Consider the following 16,600-nt stretch of genomic DNA (forward strand, 5'->3'; position numbering starts at 1 on the left):
ACGATTGTGAATCTATTATGTGCTTGTGAGGTGTGTAGCTCTGTGCTTGGGAAGTAGAGATGGGGGTAAGGGTTGCTTAGATATTTTTGTCCTAGGGAAATACTTGAAGCTTTAGAATCTTTGCCAACAGAAGAGGGTTTCTACTGTATTTTATCTCTGAGACATGACTGCAGTCGTGTTAAAAGGCATAGTTTGGCATGTCCTCCCACCAAGGAGCCCCTCAAGCACCATCTCTCTCCAGAAACCTTATTCAAGAGAGCAGACAATTGAGTGTTTCCTGCCTATTCTGATTTTGCCTATTCTGATTTTTATCTCCAAAACATGCCCCCCACTCTGAATCCTCAACCACACTCCACATATTTTGATGTATGCTTTAGATGCACATCTGTATCACATGTGTGAAGAGCCAAATGTTTCCTCCATCCTGGTTTCATGCTACTTCTGCTGTGACTGTGTCATTTACATGAAGCCTTATGTCATGAACCCTTTCGGGAAGGGAGCAAGACGGTGCCACCGTGTCCAGTGTGATCTGGATTCCGTAAGTCAGCTGTCCTCAAGCTGCTCGGATGCAGGACCCCTTTGCATTCTTCAAAATTGTTGATGATCCCAAGGAGCTTTTATTTAGGTGGATTCTATCTATCAATCTTTATTGTATTAGTAACCAAAACTGAGATATTAAAAAAGTCCATGTATGACTTTTAAAGTAATAATAAAAATTACATGTTAACATCAATAACATATTTTTGTGAGAAATAACTCTATTTTCCAAATCAGAACACATTTGGTGAGCAGAGTGGCCTTGTTTGACATTTGTTCCAAATCTTTTCAAATACCTGGTTTAATAGAAGAGTTTGTATTCTTACCTCTGTTTCTACATTGAATCTGTTGCAATCTATTGTTTAGTTTGAAGTGTATGAAGAAAATCCAGCCTCACATAGATACATAGTTGGAAAGAGGAGGACCCCTCAGGGGTTCTTGGGGCACCCTTTGAGAACCACTGGCTTGAGTGTTTAACAAACATCTCTGGGTGAGGATGAATGATTGGGAGGAGGGTGGTCAAAGTTTGGCCTCAGAGGAAGGCGTGAGGGGGATACCAACAGGACAACTGATCTGGAGGGAGAAGGGAGACACCCACTGCTTCATGCTTGTCTTCCCAATTCAGAGTTTCCAAATAGCCAGTGTGTGGTCCTTCAGCACAGCCGCTGCTGTGAGCATCAACGTATGTCATGGAAGCTGAAGGGCCTCACACGCGGTGTTTGTGGTTTCAAGTCAGAATGCATGGGAGTTTTGGGGCTGATTTGCAGTGCCCTACCGATTACTGTAAATCCCCTTCCAAGGGGCCTCGGGCTTAGGACCAGGTCGTAGGGGCTGGGTGCGGTCAGGGGGCACAGGGCTAGTAGAGGGACTCCACTGCAGGCTTATGTGGGGTTCTACTTTCCATTTCCACTTTTAGTTCTTTTCTCTCTTTCTTGCTCTTTCTGCTTTCTCTTTGGTTAGCTTGTGCTTTCTCAGTTTTCAGAACAAACTGAAAATAACATCAGATGTTTTCCAGTCTGGTGGCCAGGATTTATCCAATCAAAACAACACAAGTCGCTTTCCCCTCCCTTCTCACTCCCTGCAAAGTTGAGCGGCACACACGGTCAGTGGGCTTTTACTGATCTGCCTACTTTAGCAATCACTTTGGTAAGGGGGGCACCTTTTTAGCAACTGGGTCAGACGTGGTGGGTTCACATTAAAGTTTGATCCCTAGCCGTGCTGACTGGGAGACTCTATAGAATGAGCAGAAGCAGAATTTCTTTTTTTATGGAGCCAGACTAAGAACTCCCAAGGCCCTAAGATGCTTCAACATCCAAAAATAGTTCTAAATAACATATCACTAAACTATAAAATGTATTTAAGGGAGTCCCACAAGGTCCCAATACTTTTGATGTATCAGTGCTGTTGCAAGTATATCCATACTTGTAAAAAAAAATACTGTTCTTTCAAAAAATTAAAGAGAATCTGTTTGTGCCTTGGCTTTGTGGTGATCTCGGACTGTTCCGAGGAGTAAGATCAAGAGTTTCAAGCAGGAGATTGGATATAAATTGGGATCAAGTCGTTGACTGATAGGTTTCAAGATTCCCCGATGGGCTGGGGATTGCGCACTCATGCCTCTCTTACATGGTATATGCTCTCATGTACCTCCTCTGACAGCAAAGGCTTTGCTTTGGCAGCAGAACTCCCCACCTTACCATGCCCCACACCCGTGGGTCCAAGTGGTCGGTTACTGGAAACCACACGACGCGCCCTGCCTTTGGGCTGGTCTTTGCAGGAGAGTGTGGTTGGTTAAGTGTGTGGGTCCTAGAGTCAGACTAAATTTGCCACCCAGCTCTGCCCCTACTGTCGGTGTGACCTCGGGCAGGCTGCTACACTTTCTTGTGCTGCAGTATCTACAGCTGGTGATGGAAGCCTGCACTGCAGGGGTGTCGTGAGCCTTGAACAGAATGGTGTATGTGCATAAATGCTTCCGGAGTGCCTGGCACCTAACAAGCAGCCAATGCATCTGAGTTGTGGCTATTGATGCTTTTCCATGGGCATGTTCGGCTGCTAGAGCCAGGTGGCCCCAACGCCTCCGAACAGGACAGGTTCTCCACCCCAGTATTCTGAGGACGGTGAAGAAATGTCAGTCCCAGTAGAAAAAGCTCTGGCTCCGGTGTCCAGGAGAACCGCTTCCAGCCCTGGCCCTCCCCCATGAGATCCCGGACCCATTCCTTTCCATCCCTTGCATTGATAAGTGGGGGGCTTGACAGAGTTGTTTCCCAAAGGTGCTTTCCAAACCTAATATCCTAGAATTTTGTGGTACTCTTCTCTCCCCTCTGTGTCCTTCCTGGTAGGAGCTAGTTGGCAACATGAGCTTCTAATGCCTATCTGCCAAATCCACTAGGTCAGCTCGATGCCAGGCCCCTTCTTCTGGCTCATAGCCTCTACCCAGCCCTGGAAGCACCGTTCTGTAAGAGAAACAAAACCTTTTCCTCGGGCAGCTTTTGCGTGTGTTCACCTGTATTTCCTTCTCGCAATCCTGGCCCCCAGCGTTCTTGAGGTTGCAGTTTCATTGTGAGTCAGGTCTGCTGAGAGCAGTGGAAAGCAGAGGGGCCTCTGCTTGGCGGGGAGGACGTGATGCTGCCTTTTCCTCAAGAGCGCTGCCTGGGGGGCGGGGAGTGGTGGCGGGGGCGTGGGAGGGAGGTGATCACCTTCAGGAAGTGGATTTTCACATTGACTGTCTCTGGGAGGAAAGAATATTACTGGAAAGCCCTCGAGATCACTTGACATCTCTTTCAGGAGGGCCTTCAGGTTCTCAAGAAATTATTTGTACCTTGCAGTAGAATGTCTGTGTCATTCTGGTATCTGTTGCAAGGCAGGCCAGTGCTGGGGAGGAAGTGCTCTTAGTGTCGTTGGCTTGTGCCATGAGTCTCAGGTAACAGATCTCCGCGGTGGAGGTGACCGTGTGGTGCCGGATGTCCATGGCAGAGCACAGTGAAGCCTGTTGGAGACCTGCTTCTGTCCCGGGGGTGGGGGGTGGGGAGGTGGGGGCCAGCTGCCATAGGCTTTGAAGCAAGGAGTGGAGTCCTTCAGCCCCTCAGTGGTATCCCACGGGGAAAAGGAGAAAAGGCAAGGAGTGGATCAGATTTAGAGAAGCAGGGAAGAAGCTATTAAAAAAAAAAAAAAAAAAAAAGGCAAGAACCCCTTAGGTGTGCTGACCCCAGAGGCTGAGTTCTGTGTAGGGCTGGGGGGTGATCTGAGACAGGGAAGAAGGTGAATAGGTCATCTGGGAGCTCTTGGTCAAGCAGGCCAGAAGGCAGGGGTTTCAATAGAGGGGTTTACATCTGGGGTGTCAAGTGAGGGTCCCCTCGGGGGGGGGGGAAGTGGACAGATACCCCCAGAGAGAGGTCCCAGGGAGAGGGAGTACAGTGTGATAGAAGGTGACCTGAGATCATTTTGTCCATTTTGAATGTTGCCTAAGGCTGGTTAAATGTAAGAGAATGAAATCCTCCTTAGATGGCCAACAGGCACAAGAAAAGATGCTCCACATCACTCAACATAAAGGAAATGCAAATCAGAATCACCATGAACTGACACCTCACACCTGTCAGAATAGCTAGTATCAGAAAGACAAGAGATAACAGGTGTTGGCTGAGAAAAAGAACCACCCTGCACTGTTGGTGGGAATGCAGACTGGTGCAGCCACTCTGGAGAACAGTATGGAGGTTCCTCAAAAAACTAAAAATAGGACTAGCATTTGATCCAGCCGTTCTGTTTCTGGGTGTTAATCAGAAGAAAACAGAACCAACTTGAAAAGATTTCTGCACTCCAAGGTTCACTGCGGCATTAAATAGCCAAGATACGGAAACAACCCAAGTGTCCAGTGTCCATCAATGAATGGATGAAGAAAATGTGGTATATATATATTATTTGGGCTTTAAAAAATGAAATCTCACCATTTGTGACACCGTGGATGGACTTTGAGGACATTTTCCTAAGTGAAATAAGTCAGACAGAGAAAGACAAATACCTTACAGTCTCACTTATATGTGGAATAAAAACAAAAACAAAACCCCCAAGCCCAAGCTTGTAGATACAGAGAATAGACTGGTGGTTGCCAATGATGGGGGAGTGGGGAGGCGGGTGAAATGGGTAAGGGGGTCAAAATGTACAAACTTCAAATTATAAAATAAATAAGTCATATATACACATAATGCACAGCATGGGGCATACGGTCAATAATATTGTATTAACCTTTATGGTTACACATGGTAATTGGATTTATTGTGGTGACCATTTCTCAGTGTATACAAATGTTGATTTCCTATGTGGTAAACATGAAACTAATCTACTATTATATGTCAATTATACTTCAATTGAAAAAGGAGAAATTATCTTTTGTAAATCTTGTAGACCCTAGCTCCCAAAAACCTGAACTGAAGTTGGTGCTATTTATACAGAATAACCCAGTTGCATCGTAGGCTACAACAAAGCCACATTTTTTACAATGAGTTTCTCTGAAGACATTGTTCCAGGTTCCAAAAAAGTGACTCAAACATCTGTAGAGAAGCTGAAAGCTACCTGCACGGCAGTGGGCAAACATGTGCCTGCTCAGGGGAGCTGCGAGGGTCCCCTGTGCGGGGGAGGGGTGCTGCTGGGGCTTGGGCCTGGGGGTGGGGAAGGAGGGGGATAACAAGACATCCTCAGTGGGGTGTCACTGGCCAACTGGCCTTGACGTAGCTCTGTCATTGGCGTCCAGGATCCCACAGGGGCTTCCACCAAGTCCTATCATATCTGTCAAAATAATAGCCATCTCCTGGATATGAGAAGCAAATGGGACCAGTGCTTGTCACGGTACCTGGCACAGAGCTCTACTCGGGGACGCTCACCTGGCCATCCACTGCCTCCCGTAGAATGGCTCCGTCACGACTCCACCGCTCCGACAACCACCATGGTCACTCGAGTCAGCACAGCTCTGACTGTCGATGCCACCACAATTTCCCTTTCCCTTCGGGGCCTCCTGAAATGACTTCGAACATCCAAAGGGGGGTGCAAGGGGAGGTAGAGTTGGTTTCCTCTCTGAGCCCTTCCTAATGGGGGGAGTTAGGGGGGTGCCGGGGACAACAGAGGCAGGGCCCTTGGAGGGGGCAGATGATGGGGGGAGCAGGACACGGGAGCTTCTGGTCAGTAACCACAGCTGGGGCTTCCGTTTCATTTCATGTAAAATCAGAGGGCTTTTGGGTAAACTGGAGGTGAGGAGGAGGGCCTGGGTTGCACACAGGAGGCCGCATAGAGCCAGAGGTTGCTCCTGTAGAGGCCACAGCGGCAGGAAAGTTGGGGTTGAGGTGCTAGGGCAGTGCACCGAGGTCTGGGGTTGCAGAAATGGTGTGAGGGATGCTTCACATGGACCCCACCCTTGGTCCCCTGTACTTCCCCTCTAGCCAAGCTAAAGGCCATGAGAAAGTTTACTGGCATTACCATTCTAAAAACAACAGAGTTAACTCTTTAAATGCATGGTTCCCTTCAACCCCGGCCCACCAGAGAACAGAATGCGTTCCTTAAGCCGTTTTGGATTTCTCCAGCCTGTAGGCCCGTCTTCCTAATGCACCCATGTCATCACCGAACTCCTGTTTATACGAACGCTTAGAACGGAATCCCACCTTCCGAGCCTGGCATTCACAGTCCCGAACGTCTTTGCAGCCTTCTGGCCCGAAGATTTTCTGCCCAGGGTCTCTGGCCCAATCAAGAGGGCTCTCAGCCTGTGGTCAGAAGACACCGTGTTCTGTCACAACTCCTCTGCCTCCATAGCTCATGGCTTTATGGACCTGCAGTGGCCGGACCCACCTGCTCCCCTTCCATCCAGCAGAGTCCTTCAGCGCCACCTCCTCTGTGAGCTTTTCTTTACCAATCTCAGCCCACTGAGCTTTCTTGCTATTTTAAAAGACCCTCCAGTGCTTATGACCGTGCGTGGCCGTACTCGGTGCGCACCACCTAGAGCTGTGAAGCATCTTTCCTGTGTTTGTTCGCATGTGTGTATGCACGCACATGTTGTCTATGTGCGTATGTGTGTATTTTGTCCTCGGAACCTGGGCCTATGTTCCACGGATGCCAGCGATGGGGGAGACACAACGTAGCCCCGTGGGAATATTTTGTTCATTTTGGCTAACAGGAGTTTAAGATTCTCAAATGGCAAAGACCTACACCCCGAAAAAGGAGAGCTGTGGAAGTTGTGTCTTTCCTCCGTGTGGCTGTGGAGATGCCTCCCAACTTCAGCGAGCCTCGGTTTCTGTCTCTGTGAAATGGGGGAGACTCTTCAGTGTTTTTCCTCTCTTGCAGAGGATCAAAGAGGCTTGCGGAGAGGTTGAAACACCCGAAGGCCACAAAATAGCTCAAGACATAAAAGAGTTCCCTTGTGGTCTTATCCTTGACTCAAGGAAGAAGGACTTGGTGGCTTTTCCCAGAACCAGCAGCAGGAGGAAGCTCTAGGAATTTCTCATGCCTCACCATGCCACGAACCCCCAAGCCACGCAGGCTTTCCCTAGGCTCTTCCTTCCCACTGGTCCATGTGGTGCTGTCTGTCAGGCCTCACTTTCCTTCCTACCAACCGCATCACAGCCATGGGAATCTGAGCTTTTCAGAAAGCTTCCTTCTAAAATTCCCCTCTGCTCAGGGTTCACAGGGAGCCTGCAGACCTTCCTTCCTGTGACATGTCTGGGGAAACACACTGGTCTGCAGATCTATTATTCATCCTCTCAATCCAGAGATGGTGAGCTTAAGCAATCAGATCTGGTGCGAGTGTAAGTGTGTGCTTGTGTGTGCGCGTGGGTATGTGACTCTGCAGCTCTCCTATGAATAGCTCCTGCTATCTGTCTGCTTCTACGTAATGTGTATCTACTGTGTGCCATGCACGTGACACCGCCCGACACAAGGCCGAGGCCCCCAGGCCCCTGCTGATGCCCACATTTGACTGCTGCCTGGCTTAGAGGGTTTACCTTGATCACTCTTTGATTTCTTTTTTTCTGCTATTTTATTTATTTATTTGAGAGAGAGCATGAGCAGTGGGGAGGGGCAGAGGGAGAGGGAAAGGAAGACTCCCCTCTGAGCAGGGAGCCCGATGCGGGGCTCGATGCCAGGACCCTGAGATCGCAACTTGAGCAGAAGGCAGACCCTCAACTGATTGAGCCATCCAGGCGCCCCTTTGATTTCTTATTATATGCCACACTGGACCCCCCAAACTTAGACCTTTCAAGAAACTATGCCATGTAGCTTCCTATAAGAGCAAGACTTTTCTCAAAGTAGCCATCCCTGTTCACTAAACTTTCCTTCTTGGAAACTGCTAGACTACTCCTCTATATTCCTTCTACACTGCATTCGCTCAGAATTCCACCCTCCTCCCACTCCACTGCTTCAGAGCACACTGCCATGCACTCAGCCTCCAGAAGCATCTCCCAAGAAGCCACCCCCAGATTCTAGGAAGCCTTTAGAGATCGGAAATGGTCCAGTTTAAATCCAAAGGGCTATCGTCCATGCAGATCATTTACCCGGTCTAGCTCTTCCATGGGAGACCTAAAAGACTTCTTTCTAAACTAGAAGAGAAGTCGGAGTCATCTGGTTCAAGTCCTTGCTTTCCAGACATTGAGTACACATCCTGGCGCCAAGCTTTGTCCTGAAGCCTTTCAGAGAAGGGTCCTAACATCTAATGATCCTGGCGGTCAGGACATTTTCTGCAACCAAAGCCCTGTCCCGCTTTCCTCTAAACCTGCTGCTAGCTTCAGGGAGCACCCAGAGTTCCAGATGGTCAAAACCTCCTTCCGTTACCATTTGCCCTGGTAAAGGGAAATTATACAAATAGTTTCTGCGTGTCTTGAGTGACATACTTACATGCACCATGTCATTCGGTTCCCTCAGCCGCCCCGGGAGGTAGGCAAGGCCCACCTCACTGTTGGTTTTGTGATGAAGAAACTGAACAGAGAGAGGTTAGCCGACTTGCCCAAAGTCGGGTAGCCGGGATGTGTGGGGTTAAGGGTGGAATCCAAGTACTTACAGGTCTTGGAGATGGGAGGGATTTGGGAGTTTTTTTTTTTTTTTAGGTAATTCCATATTTTCAGGTAATTTCTATATTAACCCTCTCTTTTTACCTATGAGGAAATCGCAGTCCAGAGCCTTTAAAGAACTCGCCCGAGTGGCAGAGTCAGAGATAGAACTTTGGTCTCCTGCTAATCAGTTCATCTCTTTCCCCACATCGCCATACCGAGATGAACAACACGGCTTTGATTATTTTTAAAATGTTAAAAATTGGCATTACACCTGGCACTAACGTAATGTTATATGTCAATTACACCTCAATAAAAAAAAAAAAGAAAGACGCTGCAAGTGCGTGGTCCTCCCCCCATCCTCTCAGTATCCCAGAAGAAAACCCGAGGCCCCTGAGGTCCCATCATTGCTGATCCACAGCCCCTTTTCCTGTCTGTAGCCTCCCTAAGGGCACACAATTAGAGAAAAATACCCACCACTTCCCAGATGGAAAAAGAGGAGCAACCCCCACCCTCCAAGGTTGGCAACCATAGAAGGTAAACAACACTGAGTCTCAATACGGTTCATCGGCAGAATTTTCCCCAGAGCCAACGGCCTGTGTCAGAGCTATATTTTCCACTTTGGCTACTATGATTTGGTTGTGGCACCCTTGCTTTCTTTCCTTTTGATGGTGCAGACTCTGACGCAGGTTTAGGGCTCTGGCAGGTGTCTGGGGCTTTACAAGCCTATCCCTGGCCTCCGACACCTCATCTCCTCACTCCCCCTCCCTTCCCTTCCTGACATGACCAGACCAGCTGGGGCAGAAGCAGGTGCAGGTAGGGACTTAGGGCTCTGCCATCCCCAAAATCCCCTTTACCACGGGCCTGTAGCCTGAAGGGAAAGCAGGCAGGACACAAGGCGAGATCTTGGATTTTATAGGGGTTTTTCTTAGAACACATTCCAGAAAGTTTAGGATGACTTGATAGATGACATCTGGTATCTTCCTTCATTCCTTCTTGTTAAGTTACTCTCTACTGTGTAGCTCATGTGTGTGTGATACATTTGTGGAGAGTAGGGCTTTCCCAGGGCTGGTCAGATTTACCATCTCATCTGCTGATCACCATATGAAGGATAGATGATAGCTGTCACACCCACTAATAATCATATTCCAATCAGAGGGCCAGAGTCACCTCTTCCACTTCCTCTTTGGGAAGGACATCATTTCTGGGGATGGCTGTAGGACTGGATAGAGAGAACTAGTCAAGGAACACAATTTGTTCATTATGAGAGCAAGGCTGGGAAAATTCCCAGAGGCCTTGCTCCTGGCTGAGTCCAGAGAGTCCCCAGGATTTGAGTTTTGCTCTCTGCATACCGTGCCCAGCCCTATCTCTTCCTGTCCCCCAGGGTCAGCTCTCCAGGGCCCTGTCATCAGCTGTTTGGCTTCTAAAGCCTCCTTGTGGTTTCCTTCACCAACAGCTTCACCCTTACCAGGTGCTCTCTTCCCTACCCCCTGGAAAACACCATTTTCTTAAAGGTAACCGGCCAACTGAATACTAAAATGCAGGTCATAACTGCAATTTCCCCTCCTCTCAAGAAAACTTGTCTAGTTTTCACTGTAGTATTGCAGATAGGGTGTCTAGGTAAGTTGCGGGTGCGTGCATGCGTGCATTCGAGGGCAGAGTGGGGGCAGGCCCTGGGCCTTCCCAGGCTGGTTGGATTGATCATCTCACTTGGCCTTCCCAAGCTGAAAGATGAATAGTGCCAGTCATGGGCAGATGTCCACTTCTCTGGACTTACCGTATCCTGGCAATATCTGTGACTTCAAAGTGCTGAGTTTGAGATGCCTTCTCTTTGTCCTAAGCTACTGAGGAGCCTGGGGAGGAACAGAAAAAGTCCACACTGGAAAAAATATATAAGTCTGCCAACTGCCTACCCACTTCCTGAATAAACGTGGTCAGGTATTCCTGAGCCTGGGGGCGGGTCTGAATTCCTCATGCCATCTTCTCCTTCCCCAGTCCCACACTGGGCATGGCCTCCACCCCCTCCCCATCACATTAAGGGCTGCATTTTGTTAGTAGTGGTTTATGCTCTCAGGCAGGGTCACCCTAGGAAAAAATGAGTAATGACAAAACATGATTGCCCTGGTTGCCCCTTTGGGGTTCAGCACATTCATGTTCCTTCCCTTTTTAAGAGCTATTTTCAGGACAGAGCATGATATAAATATCATGTATTCTTTAAACAATAGAAACAGAACAAGGGCTAACCATTGGAATGTATCAGACACTGTTCTAAAAGGTGTGCATGTGTTAAGTCCTTTAATATTTACAACAATCCGACTATAGATCTGTGTAATTGATGGCGGTACCTCCATCGGCCCATCTTACAGTTTTGGCGGGGCGAACTGAGTGTCAGAGGGGTGATGTGCTCAATCCAACCTCACACAGCCAGTTAAGTATCAGAAGCAGGATTTGAACCTGAGCAGTGTGACTGCAGAGGCCACACACTCTGTTGTCCCTTAACAGAGTTATGGGGCAGCCAGCAGCATATTAGGAAAACCATAGGCTTTGGAATCAAAGACGTTTCAGTCCTAATTCCAGCTCTGCCAACTTCTGCTGAGTGGCCTTGGGCAAATGAGCTAGGGAGCCTCTTTCCAATCAAAGAGTCATAACTACCCATTTCACAGGGTTGTGTGAAAATGAGCTGCAATGAAGTTATTTAAGGTTCACCAATACCCAGTAAACGTTGGTTCCCTCGTCCCTTTTCCTGTCCCTCCGTGGGAAATGGTTTGCATTTTATCAACACTGGAGTGAATGGCGTTCAGGGCCAGTAGATGGGAAGCATTTGTGGATAGTGTTTGTAGGAGACCCAAGCAGGCGGCTGACAATCAGCTGGGGAGGTCCTGGGGTTGCCTCCTGCAGATGACTTTTATAGTTGCTGATACTTCAGTCGAGTTTGCTCTCTGAGGAATTTGAGGGTGGGGTGGGGTGGGGGATGGTGGCGATTTTTAAAAGAACGTGAGGCAGCTGGTGATGGCTGCTTCGGGGGCAGCACGTGAGCCAAGTTCCAGGAGGGGAAAGCCATGAATCAGGAGTCATGTAGCAAGACAGGGTTTTCCTTCAGGCCGGATTTGGTCAGCACGGGTCCACGGTTCCCTTGAGGGATTCCCCGACGGTATGCCTGGGCGGCCACGCTCGGGTAGAATGCTTCTGATTCCCCCATCTGGCCTGACTCACCCCAGCCCCCAGATTGCTCAGTGACGCTGACCTTCGTCAAGGTGCTGCTCGGAGAGTCAAATAGGACCCCAGCAGGCATTCCCCTCACCCACCACAACCCGGGGGCCAGGGGGGCGGGGAGGCTGAACAAAATGGTGTGTCTTTTTCAGTTCTGGGAAAGGTTGGGTCTTCCTTTCACTCTCCAGCTCGCACCTGGAACCTCAAAAATCGGAAAAACATGAAGACTGGAAAAAAATAATTATAATAATTATCAATGCTTTCTGAATCTTTGACACTAGTCAGTTAGTCATAGCCGCAGTTTGGTGGCTGTGATGATAACACCTCGTTGGCCTCATTAACAGTTAGTGATGATTAATTACCTCATCCAATTGCTGGGCCAGAGAGGAGTGTGCTTGTTAACAAGACGGAGAAGCTGAGCACCAGGGGAAAGAGAATGGGACACAGCTGACACCAGGTGTGGGTAAAGGCCCTTGGGGCAGAGGCTAATTTTAGTGCACCTGAGTCATGAGGGTGAATCCCCAGGTCTGAGATCATCATTCAATGCCTCAAAGCCATCTAGAGGGCTTCCTGGTCATGTCTCCTCTTGACCCTTCAGGTGATAGGTAGACAATGTTTCCAGCACCCTGGGGACCACAGCCAGGCCGGTCTTACTCTGTCATCATTACCATCAAGCTACTCCCCAGTTTGGCCACTGGCAGAGACTTCTCATGGACCACCAGGTCAAGTCTAAATTCGTAGAAGTGCCTCGGTTTCCCCATCCGCCAAATGGAAATAAAGACACTACCACTTTTGTTGGGAAGATAAAATGAGATAACAGATGGAAAGTGCCTGGCACAGCAAGTGGTATACAGTAGGCACTCAGCAAATAGTGTTTTATTTCACTCCAGTTTCTCTCTATGGTTTGTCTCCTCAAATATGCCAATGTTCTGTTCCCTGCTCCCTAGACCACTCCTCCTTCCTTCCTGTCTCCTATACATTCACTGATTTCCATGTGATTGTGCCCTCTATGTGCCATCACTCCACCCCACGCCCCGCCCTGTGGAAGCCTCCTCCTACTGCTTCAGTTCTCACTGATACACCCGTCTCTGGGCGGTTGTATTTCAGTTTGCCCCTTGATCACTGTATACCCTCTTGGTATATCCTCCCTACTTGGGACATGGGTGTAACTTTCATCTTTCCATGTAGACTATAGTTTCTCAAGTTCAGGAACTGGGCTCATTGCTTCATTTGATTCCCATACCCAACAGGTCACTAAGTGAGCAACAGGTTTTTTAGAAGAGACCTGGGGGTGCGGGTGGGTGTGTGGCAATGGAAAGTTACCCAAAGTGATGGGGAAACCAGCTGGGGCACTTCTGTTTGGGGATTTCCCTGGACCATGACCTGTACCAAGCCCCTTGCTTTGTAATCCTGCCATACCCTTTGTTTTCTATACTTATTTCTTTCCTTGGTACCCATTTGAATTGGCAAAGGCACTGTGGGATGCAGAATGTTGGAGATCTCAAGGTATAGGCCAGTGAGTGCATCCTTCAGGGCAGGATGAGGGACCCTAAAGCCTTGTGCTCTACAGACCACTCAATGCCTCCCAAACCCCACACCTGGAGCTCCTGCTCTAGACTAGGCCTCTCTCTTGCAGGGAGCAGGGATGTGGGGAAGAAGTCTCTTTTCTCTCTGCAAACAGCTCAGGCATAGGGGCCAGTGTAGATCCAGATACATGGGCCAGCTGAAGTATCTGAGAACACCTGGCAGCCAGGCCTGGGACTGTTCAGCCAGCAGCAGTCCGCGAGCTGTGGTCTGTTGTTAGAGGGGATGGGTGAGTCATTCTAAAGTTTTAGAACCTTTCTAGACCCAGCCCCATTTTCTTGACACATTTTACTCTCTTTTCATCCATCTGGGTTTATTCTGTCACATATCTTGCCTTCTGCTCTGGGGCTGCTTTACTAGCACCAGTCTTGGATGATGCTTGGTCAGGGGTAGGCTTTGAGTTTGCTCAGCCCAAGCTGATATACCTGCATTAAGCTCAGATTAGATGCCCCAACAGCCTGGCCTATCCCTTCCTACTTACCACCTGTTTTCCACTTTACCCAAGCCAACTCTTGGACTCTTCCCTATACTTCAGGACTGTAAAGTGTAGAATACTAGAGCTGGAAGGAGCTGGAAGGACTACCTAGATTACCTTGTTTCTCTCTCTGTGGAGGAGGAGATAGACCCAGGGCATGGGAGTAATTTGTGTGCTCATATAGCATCTGCACATGAATAGCTCTGTGCTTGCCTATCCTGGAATCAGAGCCTACCCTCAGATTATTCCCCATAGCCCATTTTTAGATTCTTTGTGTCTGAATCAGTGACTCCCTTCTTCTTCTTATTTCTTCTACTACGAGTCTTAAAAATCACCTTCTCTATGAAGCCTTCTCTTGATTAATTCAGCTCTCTGTTCATCTTTACCAGTGGGTGGCTTGGACTATGTTAATTTTCACTTAGTATTTTTTTTCTCCATGAGTTCCTGTAGGATAATTTCAATATGTTCATTGTCATCCCCATTAGTCTGGCAGCTCCTGGGGGTCGAGTCCACTCTAGGAGTACTTGAAGGCCATCATCTTTTTCTTCTGGATCATCACCCTTTGTCCAGCATGGCCATAAACTCAAGGATACTTAGTGCAGGAGGTGGGTAGCACTGCCTGATGACCTAGGTCACAAAGTCTTTTTCTGCCAAGGGTATGGCTGGGATAAGACTTCAGGGAAGAAGAACCTTCTGTGACTCCTATGTTGGGATCAGTCTCTAAGGGTCAGGGCTTACACCCTCCAGTGTAGAGGCTTTATTGCTGGACAGGATGTGAACATCCTTGGTTTTTGCATGGTCAAATTAAGTAACTTGTCTGGGGCCACACTGTGACACATTCATTGCCAAACCTGTTCCTTTTGCCAAGTCAGTCCTCCTATGTGTTTTCTTGCTCAACCCATGCAGAACTCTAGAATTCTCAGGCAGGGAGGGAATCCACAGTTACGGGTAGGTGGGATGGGCGTCATGTGATACATTCTCCTAGGCAGAACACATGAAGTCAGAGACATCAAAGGATTTGTACATTTACCTGTGGTCACCCATTTCAGCATTCCATACCTCAGACAGTTCAGCTATTCTTGCAAATGTCTAAATTTCTGCCCATTTAATTTGATTCTGAGCCTCTTATCCTGTTTCCCTTGCCCCTATGGGAATGGGCAGGCATCTATGCTCATTTGTCTAAAAAAAAATTACTTGAAAAATTACTCTTCAAACTGAAACACCATGGTTTCTTGATTTATTCCCTTGCCCCAGGCCCAGTCAAGCTTCCTGCTGCCACCTCCAGACCCATCTATTCCTATCACTCACGAGTTCTAGTGGTCCCATAGCCAAAGGATGACAGCAGCTGGCCATTTTGGGCCATGACCCTTCAGGGACCAGGGCTTTCTGGGACATGATAGAAACCTAGAGAAGATGTAGTGGTTTATAGGAAGTGCAACATTCTGGGATTTTGGTTCTGGCTCTTTTTCCAAGTGACTTTAAGATAAAGCAATTTCTGAAGAGGTTTAAAATAAGCACCAAGGTAAGAAACTTGGATGTCATTATGCCCAATCTCTGATTTTAGAAACAAAAGAATGGAATCTCAGAGCTAGCTTGTGGCATAGCTAAGGACTGATCAGGGCCACAGACCTCTTGACTGCTCAGGGAACCCAGAACTTTCTATGTTTGGTTGTGCTGAGTTGGACTTGAAGGAGGAAGCAGAACATACTTGCTGTAAGTTGTGGGGCAGGTGACTTCCCCTGAACAACTTGCTGCTTACTCCTTCCTCCCCACAGGGTCCCAGGCAGAGTCAAATCTTACCTAGGCACAGTCTTACTCTGTTTCCCAATCTGGAGTCTTGCATCAAGGTGCCATGGGGCTTTGGTTTCATTTGTAGATATGGCTTTGCTTTTTCTGAAGCTTTGGCCCTGCCCTTTCCAGCTCTGGGCCTTACTTTGGTCAGCTATAAAATGAGGAGAATCATCCCAAGTTCCTTGTCTACTGTTCCAAGGCAGTACATCTGAGAAATGCTTCGAGTTCCTCAGAGAGAGAGGAGGGGCAAGGGAAGAGACTGCTCCAACAAGGGACATGGTTTTTATGAAGGGTGGGAGGAGACCAGAGTGTTAAAACCCAACAGTTGGACTGCAGTGCTGGTCATTTAGAATGCAAGGGAGTCAACCTTACAAGCATTTACTGTGTGAGATATTTCTCTTGAATTATTTACACAATAGCCCTAAGAGGTGGGGTCTAATTTTACTGAGAAGAAACTGGAAGTCAGAGAGAAAGCTGAAATAACTTGCCCAAGGTCACTCAGCTAAGTGGCAGAACTGGGCTTCAAGCTCAGGCAGCATCGCCTCAAGTTCACGTTCTTAGCTACGTTGCTTCCCTAGAGCCTGGGTTGAAGCGACATCGCAAGATGAACGGAGTCTTCCCCATTCCCCAAAGGCAGGGATTATGTGACCTGGAGGTTGAGAAAGAGGGAAGATCTGTGAGAGGTAGAAGTAAAAAGATTGAGATGAAAGGGTTTAGGAGCTGCTGGACAAGAGGGGTGGCAACTGCTCATTTCTCTCCCTCTTGAGCGCCCAGCTCCTGTTCTTCACCTGGCCAGGTGTTTCATCTAGGTGTGCCCTCTCTAGCCTGCAGGAGGCTTGTACAAGCCCACACGAGAGCCCTGGCATCACCGCTGTGAGCAAGGTGCTACTCTTGTGGAACTAGAATCCTCTAGGGACTTCAATTTGCATGGAAATGACAAGGACAGAAAAAGGAAAGTGAAGTTAAAGTTCAAGCTCCCATTGCCCCA

At 48.3% G+C, this 16,600-nt stretch overlaps 1 protein-coding gene across 3 annotated transcripts in view; it reads left to right on the forward strand.

The window, feature by feature from the left end:
• The window catches only part of IL19 (interleukin 19), an 89,516-nt gene that overhangs the window by 19,469 nt on the left and 53,447 nt on the right, over nt 1-16,600 (forward strand). The window contains exon 3 of one of the 3 annotated variants that reach the window (XR_003523350.2): nt 4,001-4,130. The gene's annotated coding sequence lies outside the window, so the exon portion shown is untranslated. Of the gene's footprint in view, nt 1-377; nt 779-4,000 lie in introns of those variants that run through there. The other 2 variants (XR_003523351.2, XR_003523349.2) reach the window with 2 other exon arrangements.

This window comes from Zalophus californianus, chromosome 10 (genome assembly GCF_009762305.2).
Source record: "Zalophus californianus isolate mZalCal1 chromosome 10, mZalCal1.pri.v2, whole genome shotgun sequence".
Taxonomy (NCBI): domain Eukaryota; kingdom Metazoa; phylum Chordata; class Mammalia; order Carnivora; family Otariidae; genus Zalophus; species Zalophus californianus.